The sequence below is a fragment of the Anser cygnoides genome, chromosome 2 (genome assembly GCF_040182565.1).
Source record: "Anser cygnoides isolate HZ-2024a breed goose chromosome 2, Taihu_goose_T2T_genome, whole genome shotgun sequence".
Lineage (NCBI taxonomy): Eukaryota > Metazoa > Chordata > Aves > Anseriformes > Anatidae > Anser > Anser cygnoides.
This window is the reverse complement of record NC_089874.1, coordinates 157,069,746-157,090,195: the sequence shown is the minus strand read 5'-3', so window position 1 is coordinate 157,090,195 and position 20,450 is coordinate 157,069,746.

The window sequence follows — 20,450 nt, the reverse complement described above, 5'->3', positions numbered from 1 at the left end:
AGTTGCACTTACTTGAACTCACTCTTAGAAAAATAGCCAACCTGAAATAAACCAGTCAGAAAGAAAGGAGGGAAGGAAAAGAGAGAGAGAGAGGGAGGGAGGGAGGGAGGGAGGGAGAGACAGGGAGGAGAGGGAGGGGGAGGGGGAGGAGGAGAGGGAGGGGGAGAGGGAGGGAGAGGAGAGGGAGAGGGAGAGGGAGAGGGAGAGGGAGAGGGAGAGGGAGAGGGAGAGGGAGAGGGAGAGGGAGAGGGAGAGGGAGAGGGAGAGGGAGAGGGAGAGGGAGAGGGAGAGGGAGAGGGAGAGGGAGAGGTCTAAGCAAACACTGTCCAACTGACACAATGCAGCACACATCACAATAAGAATTTGTAGCTATCATGTAAGTTGAACCAGTCAAAGGATTTTCATTGTTCTTTAGAATACAATAAACATTTGAAAGCAAATGTGCAGCTTTATGCAGCATATTTCATTGGAGTAATTCAGACCATTCATAAGAGAAGGTCTCAAGATTTACCACCTACTCCATTTTTTTCAGTGTGTTACTCATGGAGCACTGACAGTAGAGGGTGGTCCATTCATAAAAATGAACATATTTATACATATGGAGCAGTAATGGCACAGCCCCCCTTTTATTTTTGATGGCTGAAAGAATGTTTTGACTAACATCCTTATGAAAGAACATACTGAACAAAATGTTCCATTGACTTTTAGTTATATAAATGATAAGCTAAAGAAAAAGGTATTTTTAGATGGTTAGGTGCACTTTTTTTTTTTTAATTGGAAATGAAAGAAAAAAATAATTTTGAGAAATTATGATCCAGCTTGGAGTACCAACATGAAAAAAGAAAAGGCAATTGAACTTAGACTTAAGGATTGTGGACTCAGGGAACAGGATCATTCTCTGGTGTATCAAAACAACTATTTTCCTTTGGCAAGTCTGCTTTAAGAGAGGGAACAGCATGAAAGCACTCGTTTTATTGTGTTCCTTGACAAAGAAAAGCTAAATCCTGTAAGGTACTTGTCTTTCCTTCTTATGCACACAGAATCACAGAATCATTTAGGTTGGAAAAGACTTCCAAGATCAAGTCCAACCATTAACCTAGCACTGGCAAGTCTACCACTAAATCATGTCCCTAAGCACCACATCTACATGTCTTTTGATTATCTCCTGGACTAGTGACTCAACTACTTCTCTGGGCAGCCTGTTCCAAAACATCAGAACCCTTACAGTGAAAATTTTTTTCCTATTATCCAACCTAAGGCTACCCTGGTGCAACTTGAAGCCATTTTTCTCTTGTTCTATCACTTGTTGCTTGGGAGAAAAGACTGATCCCCACCCTGCTACAATGTCCTGTGAGGCAGTTGCATAGAGAGACAAGGTCTCCCCTAAGCCTCTTTTTCTCTAGGCTAAACAACCCCAGACCCTTCAGCTGCTCCTCATAAGACTTGTTCTCTAGAACTTTCACCAGCTTTGCTACCCTTCTTTGGACACACTCTAGTACTTCAACTCCTTCTTGTAGTGAGAGGCCCAAAACCGAACACAGTATTCAAGGTGCATCATCACCAGTGCTGTGTACAGTGAGACAATCACTCAATCATTTCCCTAGTCTTGCTGGCCACACTACTGCTGATACAAGTCAGGATGCTGTTGGCCTTCTTGGCCACCTGAGCACACTGCTAGCTCATATTCAACCGGCTATCAACCAATAACTCCAGGTTCCTTTCTGCCGGGTAAATTTCCAGCCACTCTTTCCCTAGCCTGTAGCATTGCATGGGGTTATTGTGCCCCAAGTGCAGGACCTGGCACTTAGCCTAGGTGAAACTCATATAGTTGGCCTAAGTCCATTGGTTCAGCCTATCCAGATCCCTCTGTAGAGCCTTCCGACCCTCAGCAGATCAACACTCGGGCCCAACTTGGTGTTGTCTGAAAACTTACTGGGGGTGCACTTAATCTCCACATCCAGATCATTGATAAAGATATTGATGAGAATTAGCCCTAAAACTGAGCTTTGGGGGACACTGCTGGTGACCAGCCTCCAAATGGATTTAAATCAATTTAAATCAATCTCTTTGGGCCCAGCCACACAGTCATTTTTTTTCCCAGTAAAGCACACACCCATCCAAGCCATGAGCAGCCAGTTTCTCTAGAAGAATGATGTGGGAAACAGTGTCAAAAGCTTTAGAAAACTCTAGAAAGACAACATCTACAACCTTTCTCCCATCCACTCAGCACATCACCTTGTCATAGAAGGAGAACAGGTTAGTCAGGCAGGACTTGCCTTTCATAAACCCATGCTGACTGAGCCTGATCACCTGGTTGTCCTGTACGTGCCAAATGATGGCACTCAAGATGATCCACTCCATGACCTTCCCTAGCACCGATGTCAGACTGACAGGCCTGTAGATCCCCAGGTCCTCTTTTCGGCCACTGCTCCGGTCCATAACTTCTCATTATAGACAAAAGGTCAATTAGTTTTTTCAACATTATTTCCATTTGGTTCCTCTTAAAAAGAAATAAGACCTGTTTTTGGTGACTGAGGGATGATGTAGAATTGAAATGTTCATGCATTCTTTCCCCAGATGGTTAGTATTTAAGGACTGAAAGAAGTATTAGTATTTAAGAAAAAAGGATACATTTTCAGTAGGCCTTAGGTGTGAATATTAAGTTCATCTTCCAAAAAAGTCCATTTGACCACTTGAACAGAGATCTTGGAATTAACATATCTAAAAGGTGCAAAGGTTAGGTGACTGTACAAGGAAATCATTGGCAAAGACAAAAAGAACAAGAAAAACGTACTATCGAATAAATATGGAATATTGACCTTTAAAAAGTTCCTTGCTGGGGTCCCCATGCTGTTATTCAAACATATCCATCTATAACTGTGAAGATATTTCAAGATATCAGGATTATTTGGAGCAGGGCATTCTATTTATTTAAGATTATCTGTTCCTAATTGTCAAAAGAATTGTCTCCTGTAAATAAATCGTCACAGCAATTTTGTATTAAACTTTATTGCTTTCTGACTTGAACCTTTTAAATAAAACCGAAAGCTAGAACTTTACTACAGTGCCTCAAACAATTTACTTTTAAAATTGACAACTTCTGTAGAAATCAGTGTCTCATTTTTATGTGCATTGTTAATATTCCAAAATCCAAAAGTTTAAATACCCAGAAAAAATCACTCAGGACTTTTGTTGCTTTTTACATCAGAATAAATATTCTGCGCTTTAAAATCCATTGTATAACCAGAAAAGAAAATAGCAGAAATGCAGCCTAGAAAGATGGTGCTATTTGTCCTCGTTTCTCTCTTTAAAATGACAACACAGAAGAAAGAGCTCTTTAATTTTATTTACTAAATAGGCATAACAGTATAACTTCAAAAGTGTTTTTGAAAAGGCTAAAATATTGTTTTCCAAGAGGATTCAGATATAGATTCTGACCTTACTTTTGCCAAAGTAACCAGATGTAAATCCAGCAGCTTCATTGGAGAGTAAATGATATCAGAATGTGTCCCTCTGCATCAGTCATCAGTCATTGACACACAAGCCAGCTATAGGGATTTCTTAGTAGCCTCTCTTGAGTTCATTTTCAAGAAAAACAGTCCCAATAAAATCTGTTTTTTCAGTATCTGAAAAAAAAAATCCTTCTGAGGTGAAAAATATATGAAATATTCACAACCAAAAGTGTATATTTGTGCATAGTTTGATAACATTAGATAAATATGAATATTTAAATGTGTATGCATACATATCCTTTAATCCTTATTATAACTGCTTAGCCTTTCTTAAGAGAGGACTAAACTCAAAATAGACAACGGGATTCACAATATCATATCAAATCTAGTTTCTGTCTATAAAAGTCCATAAAATATCATGCAAGTAGAGCTGAGCAAGATCCAGAGAAATAAACTATGAAAAGGCTTTGATCTACTACCCTCTGAAGCAGCCATTACCTTTTTCAGTACCTCTCTGAGTTGCTCAGAATTGTTTACCTCTTTTAGTACTTCCTTTCACATAAATAGTTCTCCTGATCCAGTGAGAACACTTTCAGAAACTGTCTGTGCTCCCAGATCTCCATTTTCCCACACCTACATCATCTTTTTCTTTATAAACCACAAGAAAGGTTAGAGAAATCTTTAGTCCCAATCATGACAGTTTAGACCAGAAAAAAAGGAACCACCAAACCTCTTCAAAACACTTAACACATGAAGAAGAGGCAATGGTTTTCCATCTCTACCAGAATATTTAACCTTAACAGCCCCATTTCAAATAGCTACAGAAACAACTTGAAAAACGGCATTTCTTTGGCTGTATTAGGTGCACCTAAGTTGTCTCACCAGGAGGCTAAAATCAAATTTCTTGTGGATGAAAGGAGAAGTCAGACTGTAATCTCTAGAGATAATGGGAGAAAGCCCCAGGAATTAGTCTTGGAGAAGGAGAAGGAGAAGGAGGAGCTGAAGATAAGGACAAGACTCCAGAGCTGGAAGCTGTAGAGGAAATTTCTGTAAAGCTATTGAAGAGACCTTGACTATATAAATGGCCAAGAAAAACAAAGACACAAAGAGGCAGAGTGTTAAGAAGTACCCATTGGAAGGAGAATATATCCTGGTATTATGATAGGGCCATATGGTTCCCTTTAGGGTTTAAAGTCATTGAAACGGGCAGTATCTTTCCTTTTATAACATAATTTATAAGTCACATCACCACAGCAAATTGCTATTACATGGCAAATTATGTGTCCATGCCCAAGTGTTGACAGGGGGGTTGCAGGGACTCTGGGGGCAGAGGCCGGGGCTGCTGTGTGCTGGACCCAGATGGTTCCAGACGGCTCCAACAGCCCCATGGCAGGGCCCAGCTGAGCCCAGCACCAAGCTGGCAGCACCTCGGGGAAAACAGACTTCCGAAAGGGCAGAGCGGGCACAGGCCGAGGAGGAGGCCCAGGGCGAGGGAGAAGCAGCAGAGGGCCCAGGCCCCAGGAGGAAGAGGGCAGGAGGGGCTCCAGGCCCACAGGCAGCAGGGATTCCCCGGCAGCCCTGCAGAGCCCCCGCTGGAGCAGATCTCCACCCTGCAGCCCGGGGAGGGCCCACGCCGCAGCAGGGGGACATTTCCTGAGGGAGCTGCGGCCGTGGGGAGCCCCCGCGGGAGCAGGGTGTTCCTGAAGGGCTGCAGCCCGGGGCAGGGCCCCCGCTGGAGCAGGGCTATGGGTGAGGGGGAAGGAGCTGCCAAGAGGACTGACTGCAACACCCATCCTAACTTTACTAGATTTTCTGGGTTTCTTTCTAATTCCTATCTATTTAAGTGAGGGAAAATGAGAGTTGGTGATAATTTAATATGTAGAGTCTTATTCATACATGCTTTGCAATACTGCTGTTTTGCAGCTGACGTGGATGCATACTTTAGTAAGAGGGACAGTTCACTTTCATGAAAGCATTTAGTCATATTCCATAATCTAAATAAGCCTAGAATCATGGTCATATTCATGCAACACTGAGATTAGACAAAAGATATGAAACCTGATTCTGTACCAAGTTACTCTGCTTTAGGTCCAGTAGGTGCGTTCTAATTACCATTTGTCTCAGTGAAAGGAAAATGAAGTCCATATTTATACATCTACCTAGATTAGTTTGGATTTGCTTAGATTAGGTGAAATTGTCCTATGCATATGTAAAAGCTATGAGGTGAGGGCTGTAGGAGTGCGAACGTATTGCTGGTAATAGATCTCTTCAATACTTAAAAAATTAAATTCTCATCAGTTGGTACATAATAGTTCCAATGTCATTGACTTAAAAATAAAATGACCTGATAGGAAGGAGACACTTTCACAATTGCCATTACCTGCTATTGAAAAATGTGAATTACTTTCAGGCAGTAGAGGATTCCACTTGCAATTAAATTAGCAGTAGTGGACATTTCACCCACATCCAGGGAGATCACTGAAGAGGGGAAAAAGACAGATTCTAATTTATCACGAGCTGCTGGTTCCTTGTGAAAGAGACAGGTTTAAACTATTCTTGTCCATTTTCTGAAACCCACAGGAGCTTGAAAATTATCTGATCATCTAACTGAATGATTTATAACTCCCTTTTGGCCCCACACAAGGATTTGCCCCCAACAATTAATCTTCCTGGATATAATTGGAGTTAAAATTAAAGCTACATTGCTCCTCAATTCATTGGGATGAACTTGGCATGGTCTTTTGTAACAGTTTCAGGTAGCATACCCATTAAAAATAGGACATGATGCCATGTTTGGCTGGCCAAAAATGAAAATGAGGGAGGGAAAATTAACACAAATAACATCCTTTTATCAAGACATCAATACCTTCCAGCTGCTCAGTTCTATAGTAGCAAATTGCCATAGTAGCAATTACCTGATATTGGTAAAATGAAGGTATTTGTAAGCCCCAGTGGTATAAAGCACAGTGCAATGCAACGCAATGCAAGGCAAATAAATAAATAAACAAAAATAAAAAAGCCTTCTCCCAGTTCAAAATGAAGAATTGGTAAATAGAGCTAGACATGTTCACAGGCCACAGGAGACTCTTCTGGGTGCAGAAATAAAAATAAATAACATTTTGGCCAATGTCCTGACTGCATAATTTTCAGAGAATAAGCACAAAGGGTAACTCTTTTCATAAAAGCCGTTAGACTCCTTTGCAAATAAGGTTCCCCAGTAAAAAAGCACAAGCCCATGTAGTAAGGTTAACATTACAGCTTCTTTGAAAGGGGGACTGCTTTCCTTCCCACAGCAGTGTCCTGTGGGGAATCTCACCCCAAAGTTTCATTGATAATTTTTTCTGCTTGGCTTTTTTTTTTTTTTTTTCATTTTTTTTCATTTCCTCTGGTGTTTTCTCAGTCAAGATGAGTAATCAAGACAGTGTAGACAGAATCCTTTTGCTGAAATTTAGGAATTCAATGCCATTTGAGATGTCATGAAATGTCCTTCCTGACTCATAACTGTGACTCCAGTGAGACATAGGCAACCTATAAATCTCTTATCACATGGACTAGTCTCAGGTAGACGTTTTGGATAGTCTGGTGTGAGATGGGATTGAGGTCACTCTGTTCACACCTCAGCTGTAGCAGTCAAAAAATTTGCAACAGAATACTGCTCAGCAGAGGAAACCCTTTAACTGACACCATAGAAGAATGTTACTTTCCAGATATACAAGGGTGTTAGCATTTACTCTAAAACCTTATTTGCCTCATTTTACTTGCTAGTTAAATGGGATAGAATTTCTCAGTGTTCAACAGGAGAAATTCCTTAACATCAGTGAATTACTGAGGTACACAAGAACAAGAAGTCTGGAATCATAGAATCTTAGACTGATTTGGGTTGGAAGGAACTTTAAAGATCATCTAGTTCCAACTCACCTTCCATGAGCAGGGATGTCTTCCACTACATCAGGTTGCTTAAAGCCCCACCCAGCCTGGCCTCGAACGCATTCAGGGATGGGGCATGCACAACTTTTCTGGACAACCTGTTATACCAATATAGATCTGACATTCTTCATTCAGACTGGTCCATGACTGGTCCAGAATGGCTTGATACAGGAAGATTGTACTACCCCATTCAGCGTCAGCCTGGATAACTCTGAGCAAGTTGTTAGATTTGTGCAGCACAATGTGACATGGGACATAAATACTGACTTTGGCTCTGGAAGCTTCACAGCTATTCCCCCACTGCAGCATCCAAAGATATCAGAAGAGACGTCTGTAGAAAAGATAGGTGTCTTTGCCCATTGCTATGCTGTATGTTGTAAATATATCCTGAAAGCCCCATATACCATCACTTAAAGGCAGAACAGAACTTTCTTTGCAGCAGTAGCATCCTTACTATGTGGTAGATAAAACACTGGTTTTCCTTTCTACCATTCTTCTCCTTCCATTGTTTTGATTAAGAGTTTTATTGATTTTATTATTATTCCCTCCCACCCTGTTCCTCATAGTCAGACACACACACACACACGTTTTGGGTGTGCCATAATCCCTTTTCCTCTTTCATGCATTTTCAGTGCAGAATACCATCCAGGAGGAATAGACTGTTAAATGAACCTGCTGTTGACATTCCATCTTCTGCTTCATGCCAAGACAACACGAACTGCTGCTGTGTAGTTTGAGCTGCATCCCAGTGCTGAAGAACAGAAACTCCAGGCGTGAAGAGTACACCTGGAGAGATAGAGGATTTAAATTTTACAATAAAATTTCACATCAACTTTGGTCAATCTCGATGCAATCTAATTATCATCAGTGAGCACCATATTTTCTAGAAGAATGAGAGTATTACAGGCCAATAATAATGGGAGTATGACCCACCTTGGAAAATAAATAAGGACAATACTAACTAAAAGCCTCTTTGAGATTGGGACTCATGACCCCGCTTTATGAACAGAAAAGCAGCTATACCCTTATGAATATCTTCTTACTAGTAACCTCTCTATGAACAGCATTTTTGTCTCAGAGAAACAGTCACCATTAAGAACAGCTCTCCTTCTATGCTCTCCATCATAAAAGACATTGAATACTACACAAGGATAAGGTTATCATTTTACTCAAAGTATGTTGCTGCCAGTGAGCTAAAAGCAGCAGCAGTGGAAGCTTTTGCAGTTTTCTTCTGTGTATTATAATATGAGCATTATCAATAACTAGGACAGTCTGTAGCATTGTCAGTAGGACATTCATAAAACAGTCGCAAACATAAAATAATTTTTCTTGCATAGCAGAGCACAGACCAAGCTTCCTTTCCACTGATTCAACTGCTGTACATGTCCATAATAAGGAGCTCCTTAAAGATAACAGTTTTACAACCCATGTATATAAAATATTATTCCTACCTTCTTCTAAGAGTGGAGAATTATAAGAAAACAAGTTTTAAGATTCAATCCTGCACAGTAGATTTTTGCAAACCATGTCCAGACCAAACTTCAGGCAGACTTAGTGAAGAAGCTCCTTCCTTTCCTGAAGGTGGTATTTGGTCCCTTAAAGAGCACTGGAGCTTTCCAGTTCCCTCTGTCAAACTTTCTGCCTGTTGTCTCCTAGAAAGATAAGTGAAGCAGGCTGTTCTTTCTAAAAGTCAGTTTTCTGGAGAGGGCAGTACTAGAAATGTCCATCAGAGGTCAGAAGATAATATTTGCTCCTCCAACACTCTTCAAGAAAGGTGATCCTTCTCAAATACTGAATAGATTTCAAATTGGAAAAGGTAAATTGAGGTAAATAAGATGCACCTTTGCTGAGAAGAGGAAATGGACTGAGGAAGGATCTACCTAGGTGCACTTGTGATTTGGGTACTGTTTTTTTTTCCCCTTTTACTGATCTAACAATGAAGGATTACAGTAAAGCTTTACCAAATAATGAAGACATATGACATAAGGGAATGAAAACTGTTCAAATTGTCAACACATTTTGTTTTTGTGCTCAGTATAAATCTTTTCTTTGCAGATGCAGGTGTTATTCATTATATTGTAGATAAATTCAGAAATGTAGTTTACACTGATTTAGCATTGTACTTAATTGGTTTTAAATCTAATGCACTGCAATAAGCCTCAAGTGCTACTTTGCTGTGAAATTTAAAAGTGAGCCATACTGTAACTTTGCTTTGGTAGGATTTCTTTGGAAGGAAATATGCTTCATTTCAACAGCCTCTCACTGGAAATAGAAAAATAAATAATAATTAAAAATAAATAAATTAATAAATGTAGCATTCTTAAATGACTTCAGTTTCTAAAAACTCACATTTGAAGATTGCATTATTTGTGGGGTTTAGGTCTCTGAGACAGATGCAATAGCAAATCTGGAATCATGACATTTAGCATTTAGTTCCTAATAACACAAAAAATGCATCAGACTATTCGCAAGTGACAGCTGGTGCTCTGGAGCAATGGATGTCTTAGAAGCACAAAGGAAAGCAACACAAAATACTACAGACGTTCTGCAGATCCAAGCAGCAAGCCCGTATCTTTTGTTGCCTAGACCTGGATTGAAAACACAGGACTACTTTTGTCCTCAATAATATATAGTTTCTCATTAAGAGCGAGGATATTTTGCCTATTTGCATTTCTGTGATATCATCCTTTCTGACTCCTACTCACAAAATACATTTTTGATATCTATGAATTCTCGAGGGTATTGAGTTTTAATTACTATTTTTCAAACAGTAATTGTCTTGAAGATGAGCTACCAAGCACATTAATATGGCAGCCCAACTACTAGTCTGCATCTATTAATCCCTGGTATTTTCCATTTTTCCTTTCTTTTCATTGGGTTCCTAAATGACTCCCTGTGCAGAATCTACCCCCTAAAGAAAGGTTAGAACATTTGTTTTCCTTTATAAAAATTGTTTAAGCAAATATATTGGCTCTTCAGATGTTGAAATCTCCCTCTTCATAAACTTTAGCCAAATTCAGATAAAACCCAAATATCTTCATTTTTGTCTTTTTAACGTGTTCATGAAATATTTAATATATTTTAAAAAAAATAGTAGTAATAAAAATATACTTGATTATAATGTCTTAAATAACTTTTGACTGGTAACCTTCAAGTGTTTTATTTCTCTTAAGTTGAGGTATGGGATCTTTATAATCTTTATATATGACCTTCTATTCCATTACTCAGTAATTCTTTGTAAGTTATAAAGCACCCCAAAATAAGACTAGGGGATGAAGGGGGAAATAAAAACTCATTCATTCATAACATTAAATAAAATATCAAGGCAGGTGACATTCCCTCTGTGAAGAAGTTTATAAGAATTTTACTCAGGACTTAAAGTAAGAAAAACACAGGGCAGAAATTGAATTTGGCTGTAGTTCATGGCATTAGAGAGTTGTCCAACCATGTCAATGCCAGTTCTACATGCAGCCTAAAAATAAATGTTCATGGAAGTACTTACACTGAAAAAAAACTGCCATTACTATTGAAATGGCATGAAGTCAGACTAGATGAGGACAGTTTTATCTCATGCACTAATTTAGATACCAGAAGTGCTCCAGTTATTCAGAGCTTGTTGCCCAAATTCAGACAACTTTGCAGCTGTGCTTGCAACACTCAGTTATGGGCAGAAGCTGCTTTTCAATTCGAAGTGAATCAGGAATCTCCATGAGTGAATTTGTTTCTCAAGACAGAGGACTTTTTTCTTTCCTCTTCTCTTTTTCGTGAGATTGCTTGGTTACACTCTTAGTTGTAACACAACTGCTAATTTTAATATTCACATCTCATTGCTTTTTTTTTGTTTGTTTGTTTTTGTTTGTTCATTTAGGAAAATGTCATGACACAGTTCAGGAGACAGACAAGAACTTGAAAATAGCTTTTAGTAATAGTGACACAATAAAAGAGTGGAATGATTACCATTTAAAAAAAAAAAAGACATGGATATCTTATTATCCCTATTTATTTGAAATCTTCACAGGGAGTGAAGGATAACCTGCGACTTGCAAGAGAAACTTATCTGCTAATCTTCAGTAGGTTTCCTGGCACCTTACAAAACTTAAGGGGAAATATATATATATATATATATATATATAAAAATAAATAAATAAATAAAGTAAGTAAACCTCCCAGCAACAGCACAATATTTTCTTTAAGTAATGCCAACTCTGCAAATGAACCAGCTTTTCTCAGTTTAATTTTTCATAGCAGCAAATAAAAATATCAGAATAGTCCCAGGCACAAGCTGTACACATCCCAGTCTTCTACCTCATCCTTAAGTCTGGTCTCATCAGCCTGCTCGTCTCCATTTTCTTCAACCTGTATCACTATATTATGCTGGTTGTCTCTGCCTCCCTCAGTTTCCAGCATCTCTCCTAGCTGCAGCTATCATGTAACAGACAATGTCTTGTTCAGTAGCAGCAGAATTCATCACATTCACTTATTATATGAAGCAATTTTTCAAGAACAGGGAAAACACATAGCTTACACATTTCGTTTCATGACTGTGAGTTAATAAATGACACATAATTAAGAGAGATCAGTGGTTAACCTCTGTTAGAAAGCATTTTGAACACTATTGATCATCTGTGTTACAAATTGGTATACATTGATTAATGGCAAATATTAAGGATGAACTCTGTGATTACTAAAAATTATTTTATTTGGATCATTGTAGGACTTCTATAAACCCACATTTTTGACATGATATCCCACCAAAAAAAAAAATGTTTAGCTATTTTGCAAAAGGGTCATTTTTTTCCTTCTCTAAAAATCTCTAGTATCCTTGAATTTGATGGGGGATTTCTAATATTACTTTTCTTAATAATCTTAAGGGAATATAAACAGTAGCAGTTTATTGATACACGATTAAATACTTTAGGTAAAGGCCCAAACCAGTCTCTGTACCATTTTCATCCACGGGCTTTGTCCATGACACATTCCATGTCTATGTAACATATCTCTTTACCTTTATACAGTTTGCTCTGTGCCATCTTAAGTCAACTGGGAAATATCTGAAAGAAGAGATAGTTTGCCCTTGATCTACCTTCAGGACAATCTCATAAAAATCATGGTATATATTTAGCAGTGGGAGCCTGATATTCTCATTCCCCAACAAACTACGTGGGTGGTACCTCCTGGGCAGCATATATCAGAGATATATTAACTTATTAAGAGTAATTAGGGTACTTCACACCTCTGTGAACTACAATTTTATTTGTCACTTCAGCAGATGTTGCTGTATTTTTTATATTCAGCACAATAGAAAAACATTTTATTTTATTTTTAATGAAAGCTAATACTTAGTACAACATTATTAAATTGTGATAGGAGCTGAAATGGTGTTTGAATTTGATTATAAGCCTTTTTTTTTTTTTTTTTTTTTCCCTGTGAAATCAGTACAACAGCAGATGAGGCATGTAAAACTAGTAAGCCACAGAACTGTAGGGCCCACTTCGGGAAATATAAACTTGAACATGCATTGAATTTTTAGGGTATTCTTTAGATTCCTGTTTCCCTCAGCACATCTAGTTCACTCTAAAACTAGTCTGAAATGCAATCTTATGAGAAGCCAGTGTGTGTGTTGAGATAAATATACCCTCAAGCTCATCAAAACATCTCATACAATGGCTTGGACATAACCCATGTTTTGGAGACCCATTACTGCAAACAAAGAACAAATAATCAAAACAAATTGTCCAGACCTTTCAATCATTATACCTCAAATATAGATTAGTCTAAGAATTAAGCATCAAAATGTCTTTCTATCTATGGAAGTTGAAATTCCGGCTTTCCTAATGCCAATAGGAATTTCATGATTAGTTTCAGTGAAGTCAGCATCTAATGCCTGGTCTCCAGGTGGAAGTTTCCCTCAGCTTTCAGTAGTTCTATGAAATGATGTGGTATGCATTTTCTTTTATTCAGATCCATTATGACCACCTGTGACAAAGATGCTGAGTCCACAAGAGTGTGTTTAAAGAAAAGCATATTGGTGAACCTACCATTTGCAATGATTGAAGTTTTTGGAAATGGGGTACTTTGTAGACAAGTATTACAGCTTTGTTCTGTGCATTCCCTTTGTGGAGGTGACCTGGTCTTAAGCAGATTTTTAGAAGATCTTGCAATGATTTGAAAAGCATGTATATGCATTAAATGGAATATACTGCATACTAGTTCCAGCCTTATAGAATTTACGTTAATACATAATATTCCCATTGCTAGTTCTTGTTATAGAATGGAATTAGCTTACCAGCATTTCTTACAATACCATTAAAATGTTCTGTGCTAGTTAATCTCATTGGCACTTTCGTATGTTCCTTTTACTTGTTTTTATAGTATAACATTTAGCACCTTCACTGCTATTCTTACAAAATAGTATCTTAGTGAGAGCCCTACACCCTTCTGCCAGCAGTCACTGTGAAAATGGCACAGGTGAAGTCTGATAGGACTTTTGCAGAGGATAATGCATTTTTTTTTTTTTAATTTTTTAATTTCAAGAGATATTAAGGATTTGGGGTAAAAAGACAATAATCTACATGACTTTAAAAATGGATATTTATTTTTGATAAAGGAAAGTACCCTGTTATTTTTTTCTTAGCAATGGGTCAAATAGTGATTATAATTTCAGAAGTGGTGGGAAAGAATTAAAGAAATACAGTTTTTAAAGGAAGACAGTTTTTAGTGTGTGCAGAAAAGCAGAAAAACAATATATATGTTTACTTAAGTTTCAATGGCATTTTCTTCTCTAGATAATTTTTATGAAGCTGAGGCAGCTGGTCAGCTTAATGAAAAACCTATCCCACTTGTTTTAACATCCTGTAAGTGCTGTTGGGGCTAAGCCAAACGTCTATTTGTTAGAAAAATGACATCTTCACTCCAGAGTTTCCAGAACTGATTGTGGCCTAAGAATTTCTTCTGCTGCAGACCTGATCAGAAATTAGAAGAAAAGTATGATTATACCTAAAGCATAATTTATTGACTCGTTATTAATTGGAAAAATAAAAATAAAATAAAATAAATAAAATAAAATAAAATAAAATAAAATAAAATAAAATAAAATAAAATAAAAATTAAATTAAAAAAAAAAACAGGAAAAATGTTTTATTCTCTCCCTCTGGTATTGAGTGTAAAAAATTACATGATGATAAATGGGATCACTGCTATGTTAATAAGCCTTTTTTTCTTTTCTTTTCTTTTCTTTTCTTTTCTTTTCTTTTCTTTTCTTTTCTTTTCTTTTCTTTTCTTTTCTTTTCTTTTCTTTTCTTTTCTTTTCTTTTCTTTTCTTTTCTTTTCTTTTCTTTTCTTTTCTTTTCTTTTCTTTTCTTTTCTTTTCTTTTCTTTTCTTTTCTTTTCTTTTCTTTTCTTTTCTTTTCTTTTCTTTTCTTTTTTCTTTTCTTTTCTTTTCTTTTCTTTTCTTTTCTTTTCTTTTCTTTTCTTTTCTTTTCTTTTCTTTTCTTTTCTTTTCTTTTCTTTTCTTTTCTTTTCTTTTCTTTTCTTTTCTTTTCTTTTCTTTTCTTTTCTTTTCTTTTCTTTTCTTTTCTTTTCTTTTCTTTTCTTTTCTTTTCTTTTCTTTTCTTTTCTTTTCTTTTCTTTTCTTTTCTTTTCTTTTCTTTTCTTTTCTTTTCTTTTCTTTTCTTTTCTTTTCTTTTCTTTTCTTTTCTTTTCTTTTCTTTTCTTTTCTTTTCTTTTCTTTTCTTTTCTTTTCTTTTCTTTTCTTTTCTTTTCTTTTCTTTTCTTTTCTTTTCTGTTCTGTTCTGTTCTGTTCTGTTCTGTTCTTTTCTGTTCTGTTCCGTTCTGTTCCGTTCTGTTCCGTTCTGTTCCGTTTCTTTTTTTTTCATTTCTTTTCCGTTCTGTTCCGTTCTGTTCCATTCTGTTCCGTTTCTTTTTTTTCGTTTCTTTTCCGTTCTGTTCCGTTTCTTTTTTTTCGTTTCTTTTCCGTTCTGTTCCGTTTCTTTTTTTTCGTTTCTTTTCTTTTTTTTTGTTTCGTTTCGTTTCGTTTCGTTTCGTTTCGTTTCGTTTGGATCAGATGATGGAAGTGCAAGAAACACCCTCAAATACTCAATAGATACTTATGATTTTAAGCTGCTATATACCCAGCCTGGAGCAGGTTACTATAATCCAGGGATTATAGTAACAGCTAAATAATCAACTAACAGAGGAGTGCAACTCACACAGTATATTACTTTAGTTTTTGTGCAGTCACAATAAAAGCAATGAACTTACTCCTAGAATAAATTACAATTCAGTGTAATGGCCTATAGACCCATAGTGTCTTGAAGAAGTTAATCAACGTACTCAGAATTCCTCTCTCAGTAGCAGTATCATTAGTTACATGATCGGAAATTTATGAGATTTGTGCAGTTCTAGAAAAAGTACCTTAAAATATTTTTAACAGCAGACATTACTTTTATCAACCTCCCAAATCACTGCTCTCTCGCCCAAAAAGTTCTTTGTTAAAAAGATGTAAAAATAGGATTGCTATCAATATGCAAGTGGATTATGTGTTAAAACCCATTTCTTATAATGTACCCAATTTTCTCTTTCAAAGGTGTATAATTACAATGGCTAACATAACACTCACACTAATTTATACCATAAACACAGCTGATCTGTCACAGAGCAATCTTTGCATAACACTTCTTAGAGAAAATCATAAGCTATTAGTAAAAGTGTGAATTGTATATGCCCACTTGCTTAAAATAGATAATGTAAAAATTAATGTGCTTTAGCTAGTAGACTGGAAAGTTACTGTTTATTATTTAAAATGCAATCCTGCTTAGAGGCAGCCTGCATAAAGTATATGGAAGAGGAACTGTGGTCAGGCTTACTAATCAGGACTTTAATTGTATTGTCTGAAATACAGATAATCAAGAATATGAGTGCAGTGCATCTACATATATGCGACCACATTTTTTTTATGTATGTATGTATATGCATGTAATTCTTGTTCATACAGTGCCTCTCTGTCTCCCTATAGTAGCTATGTCACAAACTCATTATCATGCTACATTTCTTTGTTAGAGAATAAATACTCTGACTTTAATATACAAATGTGTCCAGTTTGCACAGTGAGTGACTACTTGCTTTTGGACTTCTGCAACTGTGGTACTTCACTCACATCCTCATATCTCACAGACCTTGACTACCCTGCATTAACGTCTACCTGACTGCTGTGATTTGTAAAACAGAAGCTGGATGTTTGCTGGTCATGCACAGTAAGACCCATGTCCATCTGTATATAAATTCTGACAGGAAAAGGACATAAACATTTAAAGATACTACTCTGCCTAATTTAGAGCATTGTAAGTGCAAATGTACTGCACTATAAATGATTTTCTTTTTATCTTCTAAAAGAGATCAATCTGCAATCAAGCAATGATTCGGAGAAATGCATGCCAAAATCTCCACTCATACACTGTTTAGGAAGCATCCTATATACGTTACCCATACCTTAACAAGTTTCTGTTGAAGTCCACTGAAAAAGTTCCATTAATCTTGCATTTGATAACAAGAAAAGGGGAATTAATGCTTTTGAGGAAAGGAATAGCCTCTTTAAAAAAATGTTGGCACACACTGTCAGGAATGAACAGCATTTAGGCACCAAGTCTCATACTGCACAGCTATTTATTTATTTATTTATTTATTTATTAGCTCAGAAGGCTATCTGGGAATTATGAGCCTGTATAGCAAAGTAGATGCCTAAGCACACTCAAGAATCAGAGAAATTCAACTGACATTTGGAGGAAATGGGACTGAGAATTAAAAATAAATAGCAAGCTATGGTCTCAGAATACCACACTCATGAACATATTCCTCCTTTTTTTTTTTTTTTTTTTTTTTTTTTTTATCTGAAGAGTATTATTTCTCTACATCCAGGATTCTAATGCATAAAATGCTGAGAGTGAGATTCATTTGACTGGCTAAATTTGGACAACTACAGTGTAGTACTCTGCAAGTCTCTCTTGACTTCCCTTACACTCAAAGGAGAGCTGTTCAATAAAGACAATATTGTTTGTAGTATAAGTCATCCCATCCTAAAGTAAATGCTAATATTTGGTCATAGGAATCACACCTCTAACTCAGTGAGCACATAGACTAGGAATGCCCAGACACAGAGAAATGTTTGAAACATCACTCCTGACCTCCAGCTGCCACTCCAGAAGGTTCATATCATATGTGCCAACATAAATATTTCACTCTAGGGAACCCCCAGGGGACATTTGCCAGCCCTGCCACTGGTATTTCAAATACTCCAAGGCACTAACATAAACATTTTGGCAACTGAATCAAACCCTTAAATTCAATTAATTTCACCCAACTTTATGTACAAGTAGGTGTCCAAATCCCAGCTGGTTGTCTAGACTCCCACATTAGTCAACAGGGAGCTTGACTTTCCCTGACATGCTTTGGCAGTGGCCAGGAAGGAATGATCATGTACATAAGCAACAGAAAATGAACTCAGAGGAAATAAATGATATAGTTTGTGATATCTCAGAAATGTAGTACCAAACAAAAATAAATTATTAGAATATTTGCTTGTACTTAACATCTGAGAAGACTGTGATTGAACCAGGCATAAAATCATGTACATGTGAAATTGATGCAATGATATTCAGGCACTGAAGACAGACCAGTCAAGGGACAGGCATTTTTCTATATTGTGTTATTTAACGGTTATTTATACCTTTTGAAACAATTTTCTCTTCACTTTGCTGGAGGATGCAGAGGTCATTTTAATAAGAAAAGTACAGGAGCCAAAGGCACAAAAGCACCTTTGCTATGGCCACCTGGCACATGCTGTGGGAATGCAAGAGGGAAGCCACAGAAACATTGTAGAACAACTCGTCTCCACCAGATTTCACCCAGCCCTTAAAAATACATATGCAATAAGGAGAATGACAATGTGTCAGAAATCTTGCCACCAGAGATGAAGATGGTTTACTCAGGAAAATACTTAGAAAAGGTAATTTAAATTCCTCAAGGAGGGGAGACACCTAACGTAGGCCATACAAATACTAGGTGACTATTGCTGAAGAACAAGCTTGTGGTGATTTAGACTGAAGTGACTAGTACTTGGAATATACTATTCTCCATCTTGATTGATAATAAGGTTACAATAAATGTCTGATTTTAAGGTGATTGAAGTTCTATGGACAACTACTACCAAAATTCACAAAAAAAATGTGAATGTAATAAAAGTATTTTAAAATCTGATAAAAAATAGGTTAAATTATAACTCAATAAGCTTCTGTTGGGCAGCTGTATAAGCTCATTTCAGATTTTTGTGCCTGACTTCCTTATTTATAGAATGGAGATAAAACTTGCTTTATCCTTTTGCTAAACCAGCAATTTTACATGAACAATCAGTAGTAGTAAATGAGATCCTAGGCTGTTTCAGTCATTTGAGATACACTAATTTATTGCCAGATTAAATAAAACAAAGTAACAGATCAATATACATTGTATAGGGATGAGTAAATTGCTCATGACTTCATGAGCCAAGCTTCCTGTTCTAAAATAAGGGAGATTCCCATAATTTCTTCAATCATCAGTTTTCACCTTGCCTGTGTTGAGTTTCATACTGTGTTTTCATTTCACATATTACTGAAACCTAGATGACTATATTTAAATTTTCTTGTCATGAAGGAATCCAAATTTCCATCAACTTTTACTTTTTCCCTTGAGAAATTCTTAATCTATGATGTCAGTTTTCTATATCACAATGTCACTCATGTCTTTGTTTTACACTATCCCACATCTTTGTTTACAGTATCACACCCATGATAATCAAGAGATTGACTTAATTTACATTTTCTTTTATTTTTAAAGTGTTATGTGAGGAGCAGGTAGAAAAAGAGAAATGGTGAGAAAAGAGGAGAAGAGAGGCAATGCAGTGTGACCTCCTTATTTAAAGAAAACAATTTACTTACACAGAATTGTGTTCCTTTGTTGTCATTCAGAAGAAAAGATTGTTTTTCTAGTCTTCTCTAGTGACATATTTGGCGATGGGTAGAGGTTTGTGCAGTGTAAGTACAATGAGACCTACAAATCATAGAATTATCAATAATCATAAAATATAATTCAGTATATTCAGAGCACCTATTTTGGGCTATTTTGCTATATTTTTATTCTCAAACTTCAGCATATTTCTGCATTTGTTTGGAAGGTTATCCCATATATCGGGAAAGCAAATTTTCCCTCTGTTGCAAAAAAGCAAATATTTATCACCACAGGCAGGTTTATTTCTGTCACAAGCATGTGACTTAATGAAGGTTGAGATATAACCCCAGATTCTGTATCCATTTAGTTAGAACCTCTACAAAGGTTTACTATGCTAATTTTTAAAACCTGAATGTTTTTCCTCTCCCCACCCCCCCTTTTTTTTTTTCTTTTCTCTTTTTTTTTTTCCCCTGCAATTTCATTAGGGAAGTGCCATGGGTATCTCAAACGATCTTTGCAGACGTAAATGTGTCACAGACTTCACTCTCTGCCAGTGGAATAAGAGCACAGTGAGGTGTATGAGGCCAGGCACTCCTCTCCTTCTCTTGCTATGTGTTTTCTGAAAATAAGGAAGACTCCATAATGGTTATGGTTATGCTAGCAATTAGAATGTGCTTAGTTCTTCATATGAGGTGCAAGATATGCTCTAGCTGGGAAACAAACAAATAAATAAATAAATAAAAATCATATAGTATCATAGAATCATTGAATCATTAAGGTTGGAAAAGACCTTCAAGGTCATCTGGTCCAACCGTCTCCCTACCACCAATGTCACCCACTAAGCCATGTCCCTAAGTACCAAGTCCAACCTTTCCTTAAACACCTCCAGGGATGGTGACTCCACCACCTCCCTGGGCAAGCTGTTCCAATGCCTGACTGCTCTTTCTGAGAAGAAATGTCTCCTAATATTCAGCCTGAACCTCTCCTGGCACACCTTGAGGCCATTCCCTCTAGTCCTATCACTAGTTCCCTGTGAGAAGAAGCCGATCCCCAGCTCCCCACACCTTCCTTTCAGGTACCTATAGAGGGAAATAA